Raw genomic sequence first — 18,118 nt, forward strand, 5'->3', positions numbered from 1 at the left:
GACCATCCTTTCAATATCCTGGTTTATACCTAGCCAGTAAACAGAGCCACCGTTTACATTTTTCAATCCCAAGATGTCCTTCGTGTATCCTCTTTAATACATCCTTGTGAGAACTTTGAGGTATGACTATAGTGTTCAAATTATGTTAACCAAAGGACGATGATCTATCTCAACTGTGAAAGTTGGAAGCCCATACACATAGTCGTGGAATTTCTCCAAACCTACAACTAAGCCCAGGCATTTTTTTTACGATGTGAGTGTACCTCTGTTGTCGTCATGGCACTGGATGTGGAACAAGTAACACATTGATGGACAGATAATTTCTGTGACTAAGTTCTGGACATGATAACACGTTCTCAGACTTAGCCTCTGTTTCAGTTGAGGAACCTATGAGGGGTGATACCGTGTGTTAGTTTGTTTGTTTGTTTGTTTTTTGTAAAATGAAGGAAATTAGGAGGGCAAATAGGAGGAATGAGGTAGCTTTGGATGAGAGGACTAATGTGAATCCATAGGGATTCATTATCCCTAAAGGAAAGAGAATGACTCGAGAGAGAGAATAAGACCCCTCAAGGAGCAAAGTGGACACATATGTGTGGGACCGCAGGTGATGGGTGAGGTTCTGGGCGGCAGGGTAGCACAGCGGTTAGCACTGTTGCTTCACAGCTCCAGGGCCCAAGGTCCGATTCCTGTTTGGGTCACTGCCTGTGTGGAGTTTGCATGCTCTCCCTGTGTGTACGTGGGTTTTCTCTGGGTGCTCCGGTTTCCTCTCACAAGTCCCGAAAGAAGTGCTGTTAGGTAATTTGGACATTCTGAATTCTCCCTCGGTGTATCCGAACAGGTGCCGGAATGTGGCGACTAGGGGCTTTTCACATAAGCCTACTTGTGACAGTCGAGATTATTATTATTCTTAATGAATAGTTCTCCTCCGTGTTTGCCGTAAAGAAAGACATGAAGACTTGGGAACCGAGGAAGGTTAGTGGCGATATATTGGGGACAGTTCACATTACATTAGAGTAGGTGATGGACGCATTAAAATGTATGAAGGTGGATAAATCTCCTGGACCTGACCAGGTATACCAAGAACACAGCGTGACGCGAGAGTATAAATTGCGAAGAGCAGCGTGGTGGCGCAGTGGCTAGCACTGCTGCCCCACGGTGCCAAGGTCCCAGGTTCGATCCCGGCTCTGGGTCACTGTCCGTGTGGAGTTTGCACATTCTCCCCGTGTTTGCGTGCGTTTCGCTCCCACAACCCAAAGATGCGCAAGCTAGGTGGATTGGCCATGGTAAATTGCCCGTTAATTGGAAAAATTAATTGGATACTGTAAATTTATTTTAAAAAAGAGGAGAAATTGCGTGAGCCCTGGCTGAGATATTTGCATCATCGTTGATGTGTGGGTAAGCTGGGTCTGCGAGGACTGCGTTTACTGTAGCAGTGAGAGCGGCAGGCTTCTAACTCGAGAAGAAATGCAACTCTATTTTGTTGAACTCTTAACTATCATACACACTTTAACTGTGGGTTGACACTATGCTGAGTTGACTGGAGACCTGAGGCTAACCTGACCAGACTATCGTACTACCACATGGTGTATGTTCTAGTTGCTGCTCACGAGCTTTGACTGTCTCAGAGGCTGGATCCCGAGAGAGCGGGAAAACTAGTGCCCTCTGGCTTTATAGTGGCCGTGTCCTGTCTGGTGATTGGCTGCTGTGTTCTGTGTGTTCATTGGTCATCCTGTGTGTCAATCAATGCCTGTCTGTGCACCATTGTATACTTGTGTGTATATTATGACAATCGTTAGCCACGGGTGAGGTACCAGAAGACTGTGCCCTTATTTAAGAAGGGCAAATTTTGTGCCCTTATTTAAGAAGGGCTGCAAAGAAAAACTGGAATTATAGAACGGTAAGCCTAACATCTATGGTGGGCAACTTACGAATGCGGATTCTGAGCAATAAGATTTATAGGCATTTGGAAAGGTAGTGGGATGGATTCTCCGATTTGTCCCCATGTCGGTGTGGGAATGGTGGGGTTTTACGCCAGGAAAAATGCCGCAAAAAGGCCACCGATTCCCCTTTGCTGGGGGCTAGCAGAGAGGCAGCATAGGGTACCTGGCTCTAGCTGCCGATATGGCCTGGAGAATTTCCTGGTTCATGGCCGCGCATGCGCACAGCGGCGGCCTGCAGTGGCCACACCGTGTTTCATGGCAGATGCCGCTCGTGGACCCGGCCCGCAAAATAGTGCCCCCCTTCAGCCGGCTCGCACACCCCAGATCGCCCCACCACAGTGCCCCCAGCGCCAAATAATTTCCCCCGTACCCGCGGATTGGCACTCCCCCGACTACGGCGCCGCTGGACTGACTCCGCAGCCGCTGAGTTCTCGACGGGTGAGACCACACGCAACCCATGCAATCGGGAACTCGGCCGGTCGGGGGCAGAGCATCTGGGGGCAAGCCTTAGTACTCTATGAGTATGCCGCTTTGGAGGGGGCGGAGCATTGCGGAAGCGGCTCCGCCCCGATTCTGTCGGGAATTTGGATTCTCCGGCCCGTTGCCGAACGCGATTTTGGCGTCGCTGACCGAAGAATCCAGAGCAGGGTTTGATTAGCAGTCGGCTGCGAGGCTTTGTGCTGAGAAGATCATGCCTTACAAATTTGTTAGAGTTCTTTGCTGAAGTGACCATGAAGGTTGATGAGGGCAGGGCAGCAGACGTAGTCTATATGGATTTCAGTAAGGCCTGTGATAAAGTTCCACATGGGAAGCTGCTCTGGAAGGTTAGATCACATGGAATCCAGGGAGATCTGGAAAAGTGGATATACAATTGGCTTGATGGTAGGAAGCAGAGTGCAATGGAGGAAAAATGTTTGACGGACTGAAGGCCTGTGACTAGTGATGTGCCTCAAAGGTAAGTGCTGGGCCCATTGCTGTTTGTTATCTATATCGATGATTTTGGATGAGAATGCACAAGGTTCGATCAGTAAGTTTGCAGATGACACTAAAATAAGTGGTATTGTAGACAGTGAGGAAGGTTATCAAAAATTGCAGAAGATCTTGATCAGCTGGGGAAGTGATCCGAGAAATAGCAAATGGAGTTCAATACAGATAAGTGTGAGGTGTTGCATTTTGGAAAGTCAAATCAAGGTTGGACTTTCACGGTGAATGATAAGACCTTGGGGAGTATCGTGGAACTGAGGGACCTTGGAGTTCATGTGCACGGTTCTCTAAACGTGGAGTCACAAGTAGATAGGGCAGTGAAGAAGGTTTTTGGCTTGCTGGCCTTCATTCAGTCAGGGCATTAAGTATAAAGGTTGGGAAGTTGTGCTGCAGTTGTACAGGATGTAGGCGAGGCCGCACCTGGAGTATTGTGTTCAGTTTTGGTCGCCTTGCTATAAGAAACATGTTGTTGAACTGGGGAGAGTGCAGAAGAGATTTGCACAGATGTTGCCAGGACTCAGGGACGGAGTTATAGGGAGATTGGACAGGCTAGGACTTTTTTTCTTTGGAGCGTGGGAGACAGAGGGCTGATCTTATACAGGTGTATAAGATCATGAGAGGCATGGATGGGATGAATATACTCAGTCTTTTTCCCAGGGTTGGGGAATTGAGAACTAGAGGGCATAGGTTTAAGTTACAGGGGAAAGAATTATTGGGAACCTGAGGAGCAACGTTTTTGCACAGAGGGTAGTACATAGAACATAGAAAAATACAGGACAGAACAGACCCTTCGGCTCACGATGTTGTGTTGAACCTTTGTCCTAGATTAATCATAGGTTATCATAGAATTTACAGTGCAGAAGGAGGCCACTCGGCCCATCGAGTCTGCACCGACTCTTCGAAGGAGCACCCAACCCGAGGTCAACACCTCCACCCTATCCCCGTATGAGGAATAAGCTACTGGAGGAAGTGGTTGAGGCAGGGTCATTGACAACATTTAAAAGGGGCTGAATTCTCCGCAGCCCCGCGCCGAAATTGCATTTGGCGCGTGGGCGGAGAATCCAATTTCACACCGAAATCGGGCTTGGCGCCAGTCCGCCGATTCTCTGGGTGGGGGGCGAGGGGAATGGACATCGGGGGGGGGGGGGGGGGGCTTATCGGCGGCTTGGGTTAGATCTGCACAGTCAGATGCTCGGGCGTGCAGCTGATCGGGGTGGGGGTCTAAGTTTGATGTCTGCCTCCGCGGTCCGAGTCCACCGTGAAGCTCGGTGTGGCCGCTGGAGGCCGTCGCCGTGCGCATGCGCGGACTCAAAACCGGAAGTGTGGGGGCCTGTATCCACAGCTAAAGCTGCGCAAATTACTCCGGGTCCCTGCTAGCCCCCTGCAGGGCATTGAATTAACTGTACCCTTTTCCAGGAACCTCTACAGTAAAACTCCAGTGTTTTTACGCCGGCATTGGACAGAGTCCCATTTTGGGAGAATCCAACCCAAGGCATTTGGACAGATATACGGACAGGAAAGGTTTAGAGGGACATGGACCAAATGCAGGCAAAAGGGGTTAGCTTAGGTGGGCTTTTTGGTTGGCATGGACCTGTTTGTGTTGTAGATTTTATGATTCTATGAATTCAGAACATTTTATATGAAAATAGAGGAGAATATTGACCCAGTCTGGAAAGGGTCTATGAGAGTCCATGAGGTTTGGAATAGCTGAGGGTGTGACCATAATCTTTCAATCTTCCTTGGAAATGTGAGTGGTCCTTTTGTTATCATTGTTGTGGATCTTGATGAGGTTGTTTTTCATCAGTATTGATAGAGATTGCTGAAATCCAGGATGTTGGTAAACTTTGAATTAGTTGAACATTCTGTTATGTATAGTGCAGCCTCAGCAAGATACTTTATATAGAACTATCTCTCAGTGTTTTGTCCAGTACAATCTCAGCAATGGTCTTCACATGCAATGTGCCTGAACTCTAGGAGTGTCAGCGCCATAGAGGCAGCTTCCAACAATCAAATGTGAAAGAACAGGGCTTCAGCACTGTGTATTTCTCGCGACCAAAGGGTGAGTGTTTGGATCACGGGGAGGACACCTAAACATGGCCTCCCTAATATTCCTGGCAGAGGTCTGGGGTCTGGGATCGAGGGGGTCCTGATGTAGCTGGAGTGAGTGGGCAGACGTTTGCCAGCACAACTGGCTCACTGGATGGCACTCTGAGAGAAGACAGAACACATAGGGTGGGGAAGGTTTGGAGGCTTTGAGGGCCTCACGGTAGCATGGTGGTTAGCATCAATGCTTCACAGCTCCAGGGTCCCAGGTTCGATTCCCGGCTGGGTCACTGTCTGTGTGGAGTCTGCACGTCCTCCCCGTGTGTGCTTGGGTTTTCTCCGGGTGCTCCGGTTTCCTCCCACAGTCCAAAGATGTGCGGGTTAGGTGGATTGGCCATGCTAAATTGCCCGTAGTGTAAGGTTAATGGGGGGATTGTTGGGTTACGGGCATACGGGTTACGTGGGTTTAAGTAGGGTGATCATTGCTCGGCACAACATCGAGGGCCGAAGGGCCTGTTCTGTGCTGTACTGTTCTATGTTCTATGTTGAGGGTCCCAGGATGGAAGCCCTAACTGATTGCTGGTCTCTCGCCATCAATTTCTTCCAGATCAAAAACTGTTTGGTGGCGATGATCCTGCAGAGGCTGCCCTCACCTAGTTGAGACAGGCAGACGCCGGAGTAGGGAGAAGCGACAACACAGCCTGGAGGCGGTACCCTGTATGTAGGGAGGAAACCCACACAGACACGGGGAGAACATGCAGACTCCACACAGACAGTGACCCAAGCCAAGAAACGATCCCGGATCCCTGGTGCTGTGAAACAACAGTGCTAACAGTGGGCTACCATTTCGCCCCATCAACCCCCCAAACCTCACTCTCCATTTCCCTCCATCACTCCCAATCCCCCTCCCCTATTTCCCTTCTTCCCTCTCCGCCCCATTCCCTCCTTTCCCCCATCTCCCCCTCCCCCCATTTCCCGCCCTAATATCACAGCGCCGCCTCCCCACACCACCTGTTCCACCCTCCCAGGTCTGTGTAACATCACTCCAGGTTTCTGGGCCTGTGTTGGCACTGTCAGTGGGTCACTATATAAGGGAAGGAGAGTGATGAAAGCTCTGGTGCTCCTCAGTTTCTGCAAAAGTCTGACTCCTGTTTTCTGCTGATAGCACGCTCACACCCATCCACTGAACGGAGTCTATATCAGTGGCTTTGGATATTACACAACTGTTCCGGGGGGGGGGGGGGCGTGGGGGGGGGGGGGGGGGGCGTGGGGGGGGGGGGGGCGGGCGGAGGGCAACAGAGGGCGGGGATGCAGGCAGGCTTGCTGTGAAGATTAAGGTGACAGAGGCTTCAGATGTTTTAATAGTGTTTCATGTTTTAATAGTGAACATTTCACTGTGACAGATTTCCATTCCCGCTGGCTACAGATAGTGACCTTACCAGTGTCCACTCAGTGCTCCTCACACTTCTTGATCTTCCACGGTCTCATGCTACATCCCAGTGCCTTCCCAGGATCATATCAGAGGTGAAGGCAGTCGAGCCCGTGGCTTCTGATGGCCTTGGCGGGCGTCCTCTGGAGGAGCTGGAGCCGGAGGGCACTGGCCAACGTACCGGTGCCATTGGTGTCGCTGAGCTACCTTGTTCTACTGCCTTTGAGATGTTCCAGTGTCAGGAGGGGGGGGGGATTTGGAAAAAAAGCCATTGTCTCCTTCGTGGCAGGCACGAGGTGACCTCCGGACCCTCCTCCTTCCTGATGGTGCCCATATGGCCCTGGGGTGAGCTCCAGAGGCCTCTGAGCCACCTGGAGCTGCCAGTCCTGGAGGCTCCCCATTGTCTGCAGGTAGGTGTTGATGCCCTCATCAGGCAGAGGCAGGAAACTCAGTGACTGGGCTATGCACTGGAATGCCTCGACAATGTCCAACTGCTGGGACATTCCCCTCATCGTCTAGGACATGATGACCTTCAGCCATGGTGGTCGCAGACTGCGTCATGCCTTGGGCACCAGCACTCAAGACGTGGACATCCTGCTCCGTGTTTTCTACCCTAGCACTGGGTGCCACACATTGTCTGCACCATCCCCTTTGCCCAAAGCCTCTGCGACTCCTCGAATGTCACTAACACCCCCTTATGAATGCCACAGCTGTGTTCTATTATCCGCATCAGCTCACGAGAACCTTGTCCAGGGGCTCAGCAAAGCCATGAGATCCACACCTCCAACTGATGTCTCCCTTGAATGTTCCTTCCTCCACCTTTAAAAACATTTTTTAGAGTACCCAATCATTTTCTTTTCCCAATTAAGGGGCAATATAGCGTGGCCAATCCACCTATCCTGCACATCTTTTGGTTGTGGGGGTGAAACCCACACAAGATCGTTTGGAGACTTGGGCGGAGAGATGGCAGATGGAGTTTAATCCGGACAAATGTGAGGTTATGCATTTTGGAACGTCTGATGCAGGTAGGAATCTACAGTAATGGTAGAACCCTCAAGGGCATTGAAAGTCAGAGAGATCTAGGTGTACAGGTCCACAGGTCACTGAAAGGGGCAACACAGGTGGAGAAGGTAGTCAAGAAGGCATACGCCTTGTTTGCCTTCATTGGCCGGGGCATTGAATATAAGAATTGGCAAGTCATGTTGCAGCTGTATAGAACCTTAGTTAGGCCACACTTGGTGTATAGTGTTCAATTCTGGTTGCCACACTACCAGAAGGATGTGGAGGCTTTAGAGAGGGGGCAGAAGAGATTTACCAGGATGTTGCCTGGTATGGAGGGCATTAGCCATGAGGAGCAGTTGAATAAACTCGGTTTGTTCTCACTGGAACGACGGAGGTTGAGGGGCGGCCTGATAGAGGCCTACAAAATTATGAGGGGCATCGACAGAGTGGATAGTCAGAGACTTTCTCCCAGGGTAGAGGGGTCAATTACTAGGGGGCATAGGTTTAAGGTGCGAAGGGCAAGGTTTAGAGGAGATGTACGAGGCAAGTTTTTTACACAGAGGGTAGTGGGTGCCTGGAGCTCACTGCCGGAGGAGATGGTGGAAGCAGGGACGATAGTGACATTTAAGGGGCATCTTGACAAATACATGAATAGGATGGGAATAAAGGTATATGGACCCAGGAAGGGTAGAAGATTTTAGTTTGGACGGGTAGCATGGTCGGCACAGGCTTGGAGGACCGAAGGGCATTTTCCTGTGCTGTACTGTTCTTTGTTCAGACATGGGGAGAATGTGCAAACTCCACACGGACAGTGACCCAGGGCCGGGATTTGAACCTGGGTCCTCAGCGGCGCAATCCCAGTTCTAACCACTGCACCATGTACCACCCTGTTCCTTCCTCCACCTGTTGTGCATCAGCAACTGTGTTATGATCACCAATGTCATCCACTGAGGTGTGTATCTCTGCGCTGGTGGATGGTGCAGGTGAAAGCTGTGATGCTTTGCCGGGGGTCTCCTCGGAGCTCTTCTCTGAGGTGGTCTCTTGGGTACCACCCCCCCAACCTCCCCCTCCGCCTTGGCCCTTTCCCACTTGTTATGGAATGTTTTCTCCTGCGGGGACAAAGAGAGGGAGATCTGAGCCGTACGGCTGATGGGTCTGGGGGGGGGGGGGGGGGGGGGGGATCGACAGATGGTAGCATGTGTGGACACCGCACCTGGGCATGAAGGAGCTGTGCTGGTGCGTGACAGGAGGTGCGAAGGATAATCGTGAAGACCGGACGTGGGGAGGGTTCGAAGTGTCAGCAGTGATTTAGGGGGAAGGGGGTGGTTGGGAAAATGAAGGGTGGCAGGCGGAACTGATCAAACAATCATAGAAACCCTACTGGACACAGTATTCAGCCTATCGAGTCTTCACCGACCCTTTGAATGAGCACCCTACCAAGGCGGCATTGCTGGCCCTGCTACTGGTCCTCCGACCCACTCGGGGGAACAGGGTGCCCCGCCTCTCATCCACAGTGTCAAGAAGACTTGTGAGGCCACCATCCCCACAGCGAGGTGCAGGTCTGCGCGCTGCCATGCTTGGGTGCTGACTGGGAGTGAGTGGTGAGGGACTATTTAAAAGCAGTTCCGTCTTGTTAGCGGCGGGGCGCTGAGGCGCAAGTCTGGCGAATCAGACGGCGAGTGAGCCAGTAATGGTGAGAATCCCGTGGGGGCTCATCTTTGGCACCAAGTGCCGTTGCGAATCGCCCCCACCAAATGCAGCCAAAATGACACTTTGAACTTTTTCTGTTAAATCACGCCCCAAGAATACTAATTTGACCACAAATATTTTGTGGATCATCTGCCAGTACCATAGTGTTTCTTACCCTGATGTGATCTGTCCCTGCCAATTCTTTGTGAACCTTACTTTTACCCTCCACTGTTACATTCTAGTTCCTGTCCCCCTTGGGCAGCAAGGTTGCACAGTGGTCAGCACTGTTGCTTCACAGCTCCAGGGTCCCAGGGTCGATTCCCGGCTTGGGTCAATGCCTATGCAGAGTCTGCACGCTCTCCCTGTATCTGCGTGGGTTTCCTCCAGGTGCTCCGGTTTCCACCCTCAAGTCCTGAAAAACTTGCTTGTGAGGTGAATTGGACATTCTGAATTCTCCCTCTGTGTACCCGAACAGGCGCCGGAATGTGGCGACTCGGGGATTTTCACAGTAACGTCACTGCAGTGTTAATGTAAGCCAACTTGCAGCAATATTAAAGATTATTATTATTATTATTGTGGTGATATGCCTGTCAATAGTTTTATACATAGTTAGCAGTGTGACCTCCGACCATCTGGTCGTGTCAGACATCGTTCATGTGAAGTGAGTGACTCACCAGATGGTAGGAGGGCGTAGAACAGGACGGGCGCACAAAGTGTAGCTCTTGTCTGTGTAGCATTCTGTTTGTTATTTTTCCACGTGTTCATCGATAAATCAGCATTCTAATTAAGCAACTAGGTGTTCTGTGTACATCATTGCAACGGCAAGGTCACAGAATACAACATCCCTGTCAACCTCGCTTCAACCGTCTCCAGTAGCACTTGACTGGATGAGTGAATTTCTAACACCGAAGAAGGTTAATACTTATCCAGGACAAAGGAGCCCGCTGTATCTGCCCATAAATCGGCCACATGAAACAACCACTCCCTCCACCGGCAAACACGCACTGTAGTTGGCACAACACAATAAAAAACAGCGCAACCAACTTCAAACACAGGTGCATATCTGAAGCAGAGAGCAAACAGAAGCAGACAAAATCAGGAGCCAGCAACTCATTAAAAACTCACTCCTCTGTGGCATCCTATCCTATTTACAGCAGAACCTTGCAAGCGCAGATCGGCCTACATCCCCACCAGGGCCCACCCAATAGCCCAGAATAAGAACACGGTCATCCTCCTCTCGAAGGACAAACAAGACTGATCTTTGCTGGGGATACAGGCTGTGAGCTTGCACCGTTAGCAGTGTTGGGGTCGAGTTGTGCTGGCAGCTTGTGGTGAGAGCTTTTTCAGTCACTGGGCGGTGACACAGAGCCTCTCTCCACCAGGCAGCCAGCCCTCAGTTAGTCTCTGCCGTTCAGCTTCCTGTCTCACATCATTAACCCACACGCTGAAGTAACTGGCCTGTGTGTAACTCTAACTGCAGTGATGTGGAAACCTTCAGCGACCTTTCACAGGATGAATTTGAGGTCAGTGCTGCACATCTCATTCTTCACTGAGGGTCTTTTGTTTCAGTAACCAATGAAAGCTTCCCAAACTGTTTTGTTTGTTCCCGGATCACTTTAATCTTCAACTTTTCCCTGTTTATCACAAGCTTGCTTGTTTCTATTCATGCTGTGAACCATTTCCCTCAGACCCTCCCTCCTAGTATTTGGTACCTCACTCCCTGCACTTTTCACAATTCCTGCATCCTGACAGGAATTTTGCTGCAAACGATGTGAATTGTATAAAAATGCAAGTCATTTGTTACTGTTAGGGATCTTAATTTCTGTGAAACGGTTGCATGTCTGTTGCTAACAGAGTGGCCTGTAACCTGTGAGCCCTGGGGTGTCCCAACTGGGGGGTACTGCAAAGATGCATTGGGGAACACCCAGTGGAAGTCCCCAGATAAAGATTGCACTGCAATTGCCTGGGAAGTTCAAACTTCCAATTGTCCTGCAATGGGAATTATCCAAAAATATGACATAAATTGCAAACTTCGGATGGCTCTGACCGTCTTACAGCAATAGTGCTCACTGACACTCAGTTTGGGTTTGACCAGGGTCACTCAGCTCCTGAGCTCATCACAGCCTTGATTCAAACACGGCCAAAAGAGTTGAACACCAGACATGAGGAGAGAGTGACTGTCCCTGACCGAGTGTGGCATCAAGCAGCCCTAGCAAATTGGAGACAACGGGGAACCCGGGGGAAACTCTCCACTGGTTGGAGTCATACCTAGCACAATGGGAAACGTTTGTGGTTGTTGGAGGACAGTCTTCCCAGTCCTGTGATTTCGCTGCAGGAGTTCTTCAGGGCAGTGTCCAAGGCCCAACCGTATTCAGCTGCTTCACCAATGACCTTCCTTCCATCATAAGGTCAGAAGTGGGGATGCTCGCTGGTGATGCACAATGTTCATCGTCCTCTGAGACTCTTCAGATATTGAAGCAACCCATGTCCTATTACAGCAAGACCTGGGAAATATCCAGGCTTGGGAAGACAAATGGGAAGTAACATTCATGTGACACAAGTGCCAGATAATGACCATCTCCAAAAAGAAAGGATCTAACCATCACCACATGACATCCAAATTCCCCACTATCGAGATCCTGAGGGTTACCGTTTAGCAGAAAATGAACTGACTAGCTATATAACTACCGTGACTACAAGAGCAGGCCAAAGGTTAGGACTCCTGTGGCAAATAACTCACCTCCTGACTCCCCAAAGATTAATCTCCATTTACAAGGCATAAGTTAGAAGTGTAATGTAATACTTCTCACTTGCCTGGATGACTGCAGCTCCAACAACACTCACGAAGCCTGACACCATCCAGGACAAAGCAGCATGCTTGATTGACGTCCTTCCATAAACATTCAAATGCTCCACCACCGACGCATAGTGTCATGTGAGAGTACCTTTAAGAAATGGGTGTTTATAAATGGGTGTGGATATAAATATCTGAAGTGAGAGTACCTTTAAGAAATGGGTGTTTGCTACTGCAGTGATGTCAGAGAGTGGGTGGAGCTGGGCTGTCTGTCAGCTTTTTACTTTCGTTTTAGGCTGTTTGACGCAGGGTGTGTTTTCAGTGTTGTAACTGAAGCCAGACAGAGCAGGTGTACTGTTGATCTCTCTGCCATGAAACAACTATCTCTTGATTATTTGGTGAATTCAGAATTATAAATGTTTTCAGTAGTGACTTTCACCTGATGTGCTTCTGTTAAAAGGTGTGTCTTTTTAAAGTCTTCTGGATGTTAAAACAACAGCTTACGGATTACTTAGTGTTCTATTCTTTGGGGGTTGTATTCGAATTAATGGTTGCTAAGGTGTTCACTGTTTGTTTTAAAAAGGTTAACTTGAATTCATAGAATAAACATTGTTTTGCTTAGAAAAATACTTTTCCATTTCTACTCTACCACTACTGTAGAGTGGACTGTGTGCTCCCCATACCACAATCTAGTAAAAGTTGTGGATATGGTGAACTCCATGATACACTTTGGGATTCTCTAAACCCTGGCCCATAACAAATTGGGGGCTCGCCCGGGATAAAATGATGTCTCTTGGATTGGCTGAGTGAACTTAAAGACAGTGAGGGGTGAGCATATTGTGGGTGCTTTTCAGGTGTGTTATTTTCGTTTAAGTAGGGAGTGTGTTGTGAACAATGGCTCTTCCAGAGGCTCTGAAGTTTTTGGGGGTGGAGAAGGTCACACACAGTACCTTATGGACAGAGACTAAAAGCAGACTGTAAGATTTGGCAAAAACATTGCAGTTAATATTACCTGACAAAATGCGAAAAGATGAGGTCATTATAGCAGTGGTAATGCATTTAAAGTTGCCTGAGATACAGTTTGACTCATTGGAAATGGCAAAAATTCAATTACAACTTAAACAAATGGAACATGAGAAAAAATTAAAGCTGCTTGAATACAAAAGCGAGAGGGAGGAAAAAGAAATAGAGTGAGAAGAAAGAAGGAAAGAAAGAACAGCACGAGCAAAACAAAAAGAAAGAGAAAGGGAGATTCAGATCAGGAAAAAAGATAAAGAGAGAGAGTTTGAACTTTGGAAAATGGCCATGAAACATGACAGTCAGTTAAAATTGGCAGACGTAAAGGGAAATGTACAGTTGGATGATAGTGATGAGGATAGTGAGAAAGAGTGTCTAGTCGAAGGCTTGTCCAGGAATACAGTTTATCTTGGGTAATGATATAGCTGGATCGCAGGTGGGAGTGATGCCTACTGTGGTTGATAAGCAAGTGGAAAATCAGACAACTGAAGTGTTGAAGGACGGATATCCTGGGATTTTTCTGGATTGTGTAGTAACAAGGTCGCTAAGTCACAGGTTAAGACAAGAGGAGAAATCAAAGAGTGAAGATGAAGTTGAAGTGCAATTATCAGAAACGACTTTTAATCAGATGGTTGAAAACGAACAAGAACAGGTGGAGGATGAGGCGGATATTTTTAGTTCAGGAAAATTGGCAGAGTTACAACAAAAAGATATAGAAATAAAACGGATGTACCAGAAAGCATGCGTGGAAGAGGAATCTGAGTGTATACCAGAGTGTTATTACCGTAAAAGTAATGTCTTGATGAGAAAATGGAGACCTTTACATATGCAGGCAGATGAAACGTGGGCAGAAGTTCATCAATTAGTATTGCCAGTAGGGTATAGAAAAGAGGTTTTGCGAGTTGCACATGAGGTACCAGTGGGAGGTCATTTGGGAATAAGGGAAACTCACGCTAAAATCCAGAAGCATTTTTATTGGCCTGGACTACATAAAGATGTAGTTAAATTTTGTCAATCATGTCACACATGTCAAGTGATAGGGAAACCTCAAGCAGTGATAAAACCATCACCCTTAATACCCATTCCAGCATTTGAGGAACCTTTTGCAAGGGTCCTAATTGATTGCGTAGGATCACTTCCTAAAACAAAAAGTGGGAATCAATATCTTTTGACCACAATGGATGTGTCTACAAGGTTTCCAGATGGTATTCCGGTACGTAATATTACAGCTTAAAAGATTGTGGAGGAGCTACGTCAATTCTTTATGAGATATGGACTAGCCACAAAAATACAATCGGATCAAGGAACAAATTTTACCTCAAGGTTATTCAAAGAAGTTATGGCTAGCTTAGGAATAAAACAATTTACAGCAACTGCATACCATCCAGAATCGCAGGGAACATTAGAAAGGTGGCATCAGTCATTAAAGACAATGTTGACGGCTTATTGTCAAGATTAACCAGAGGATAGGGACAAAGGAATTCCATTCATACTGTTTGCAATTCGGGATGAACCTAATGAGTCAACCAAATTCAGTCCTTTTGAACTAAATTTTGGTCATGAGGTAAGAGGACCACTTAAATTAATTAAGGAAAAATTGGTGAGTAAGAAATCGGAAATTACATTGTTGGGTTATATGTCAAATTTTAGGGAACGATTAAATAGAGCAGGTGAATTGGCTGGACAACATTTAAAAGTGGCACAAAATGTGATGAAACGGGTAGCGGACAAGAAATCCAAAGTTTGTAGTTTTGCCAGTGGAGATAAAGTTTTAGTGTTGTTACCAGTGGCAGGTGCACCTTTCAAAGCAAGGTTTTGTGGACCTTATCAGATTGAGAGGAAATTAAGTGAGGTGAATTATGTGGTAAAAACCCCGGATAGAAGGAAAACTCACCGAGTGTGTCATGTGAATATGCTTAAAAGGTACTTTGTGAGGGAAGTGTAGCCATCTGGGATGGCCACGTCCCGATTACAAAATGGACACTTTGCAAAGAATGCAGGGAAAATGGACAATACTGGGAAAGCAAGCAGGTGCAAGGTTTGTCTCTTGATTGGAGCCGTAGCTCCCAGACAAGACCGATACTACAAATCCATTACCATACTAATGAGCCATCTCCGGGGACAAAAAGGTAACATTTAAGTAAACAATACCATGGCAGACATCCCAGCGCCAAAGAAGACTAGACCAAAGCAGGCCAACGGCCACCGAGGACACGCCCAGCAATCAGGGCACCCACCCCTTTATTGGATGAAATCGATAGGAACGATCAAGAAACGGGCCAATTAATTGGAGCCAAGTTCAAGGCCCACCCAAAAGCGCGCAAAGCCCCTTTTGGGTATAAGAAGGATCCCCCAAGAGAGACTCGCTCTCTTGGCCTTGGCTCTCAGCAAGGAGAGACCTGCCTAGCAGGTGCAGCAGAACAAGTAAGTCCAAAGTCAACGCACGCTACGAGACAGACGCTCTTAACTGCTATTCCGTACCAGCTCAACCCCAGCAGCCTCAGAACCGGACAACGGCCATTGTTCCTCTGACTGAGTGGGTGCCCGAAGCTAAGTATTGGCTTTAGTAGTATTGATAGTTCAGTTGGTAGAGTTTTGTGCATGAGTATATTTGACTGTGTGTGTAAATAAATGAACATTGATTTCGAACTTACTAACTGGTGTATCGAGTTTTTGATCAGTATTCGGTTTTGAACCTTGTGGCGGTATCGAAAGATACCTGGCGACTCTTGAGCAAACGTAATTAGAATTAAGGAAGGCGACCATATTAATCACCATAAACAGAGCCAATTAAAGAGAGAACACAATTAGCAACAGAAGGAGAGAAAAAGGAGGAGGTTTTAAAGATTCTAACTCAAAGGGACGAACCAAATCCAGATGACTGTGAATTTGACATATCTCAAATTAAATTGGAAAACGAGGATGTTCTTAAAAATTGGGATACATTGTTGAGTTACCTTCCAGAGGAAAAACGGACTGACCTGAAAGAGTTATTGATATCACATGGGCAAGTTTGTAGCGATAAATTGGGAAGTACCAAAATGGCTATACATGACTAAATGTTGCTCGTTCTGGGTGAGTGTGCTTTACACTCAATTTGGCTCTGTTTTATTCCTTAGCTCTAGAGTCGCCAGGTATCGTTAAGATACCGCCACAAGATTCAAGTTCAAGTTCAGACCAATAACTCAACACACCAGTTAGTAAGTTCAAACAAGACAAGTTGATTATAATACAGTTATCTACTACTAATGCATATAAAACTACAAGACTAGGCTATTCCTACCACTAACAGGCCAATACTTATCTGGAATAAGGGAACTGCCGGACCAGGGAACAATGGCCTCTTGCTTTGTCCTGGATCCGCAGGCTTCCAGTTGGTGTGGACTAAAGGGGTCAGGAGTGTCTACTCTCGTAGCGTGCGTTGTATGACACTTACTTGATGGCGGCTGCTGACCAGGCCTCTCCTTCTCAAGGTTCTTCTGCTGCAAAGGTGTTCTGCTGGGAGGGCCGGCTGGTCAAGAAGAACAAATAACTCCTGGGACCTGACTTTTATAGGTCCCATGGTCTTCGCTTCCTTCTGGGCGGACCCTCTCTAAACCTGCGATCGATTGGGTCTCTTCCCAATCGATTGATTTTAATTTCCCCAATAACGGGGCTGTTCCTCGATCACCGGGCGGTTCCTTACACCTTACTGGTGTCCTTTGTCTTAGACTCCACTGGCGCAGGAATGTCTGACCTTCCATAGAATGTTTCAATTGCAGTTAACTGTTGTGTCCATTGTGCCTGGGAATCACCGTGAATCGCTCACTTAATATGCGCAGCTCGTTAGTTACAATTCTGTCTGGTTTCTGTAGCAGCTAGAATACAGGGGATTCTGCAGACTGCTTGTTTCTTTGCCAATGTCCATTTTACCCTGTAATCTTTGCGTTCTTCCATTTTGTGTGAGGAAGTGGCCAACACAGGTGGCTACACTCCCTCCTTGTGATCCTAACGCGAAAGCGTGAAGGATCACCCTAGTATGGTGTCTGTGTTCCCTGACCTGAGCGAGTTCCATGGCCTCTGCACTTTCCTCAATTATGCAGAACAATTGTAACCACAATCTCTATTTGGCGCTATGTCAAAGGGGACATGTATTACCAAAATCACAACGGTAACCTCTAACTATCCTTAAATAAACTACACTCACTTACATGCAATCATTCTAAACTTCCTATCAATACAAACTTACAGCAGCATTCATGGCACATTTCTCTGACTCGGCAGTCGAGCTCAGAGGTACAAAACATTTAAAAAGTTCCTTTATTTACATGGCATGGTAACAACGAAAAGAAAATCCTTTATTCACATTTCAAGGGGGTTCGGGGGACTGATGGAAACTGAAGATAGGGGACCTCATCCTATATACCGTCGAGGTACGAGAGCGGTAGGCTCTCCTTCGCCATTTCCTCGTCCTAAAAGTCTGTACTATGATGCAGACAATCGCCAGTGCCAAAAGCGATTCTACGACATATGACAAGGAGTACCAAGTTAGAAATCTGGTACAACAGGTCGGGGTACTGTTGCCGTTTACTGGGCTTGGAGTCGTCTGTGTCTGGGAAACATTAACGGCCGGGGTGGGGGTAAGAGGGTTCACGCCCGCGCGCAAATATACAAAAGTGATGAAGAAAAATACAGTCGCGGCTGTCATTTTCCTTCTCTCTTCTCTTCCTTCTGTTCTCTTTTCTTGCTGGGATCTTGCTCTGATCCTGCTTTGGTCCTTCCTTGGAATGTCCGAAAGCTATGGGATCAAGCATAGTATCCGTTAGTGTTCTGCTTAATACCTCGAATGACAGTATATCTGTCCTCTTGTGCCAATTTTCCCTTTATAAATGGTCAAGTGACTCCCCTGTGACTCCCCTCATTTTAAAAAAAAAAAACGAATTTTAGGACCAGGCATTTACTCAAAATACTGTATCACTGCGAACCGTCTCGCAGGCTTTGCAATTTACCATCCCACTGTTTCTGGATGTAAATAGCATTTGGAGTGGCAACCAAAGGGCTACCTAAACAAAGGAAACAAAACCAAACTTTTTAGAAATAAGACTTTTGAATGAGTTGCATATGGGCCGCGACGGGTAAGATTTGGGTGGAATCCCCAGGTAGGGCGTGCCGTGCTGTACCCAAGCTTAGCTGACCAGCGCGGTGGTCCTCAGACAGGGTGGGTCCTCAATGCCGTTTCTC

The 18,118-nt window shown here is 47.6% G+C and overlaps 1 protein-coding gene and 1 long non-coding RNA gene across 2 annotated transcripts in view; one reads left to right on the top strand and one right to left on the bottom strand.

Annotated features, from left to right (window-relative positions):
• Positions 1-10,460, bottom strand: part of LOC119975512 (lactosylceramide 4-alpha-galactosyltransferase-like) — an 87,727-nt gene extending 77,267 nt beyond the window's left edge. Inside the window, exon 1 of the mRNA XM_038815288.1 lies at positions 10,347-10,460. The gene's annotated coding sequence lies outside the window, so the exon portion shown is untranslated. The remainder of the gene's footprint in view (positions 1-10,346) is intronic.
• Positions 10,461-10,488: 28 nt separating this feature from the next.
• Positions 10,489-18,118, top strand: part of LOC119975513 — a 51,879-nt gene continuing 44,249 nt past the window's right edge. Inside the window, exon 1 of the long non-coding RNA XR_005462777.1 lies at positions 10,489-10,610. This is a non-coding gene — a long non-coding RNA (uncharacterized LOC119975513). The remainder of the gene's footprint in view (positions 10,611-18,118) is intronic.

Source organism: Scyliorhinus canicula, chromosome 13, assembly GCF_902713615.1.
Source record: "Scyliorhinus canicula chromosome 13, sScyCan1.1, whole genome shotgun sequence".
Classification (NCBI taxonomy): Eukaryota; Metazoa; Chordata; class Chondrichthyes; order Carcharhiniformes; family Scyliorhinidae; genus Scyliorhinus; species Scyliorhinus canicula.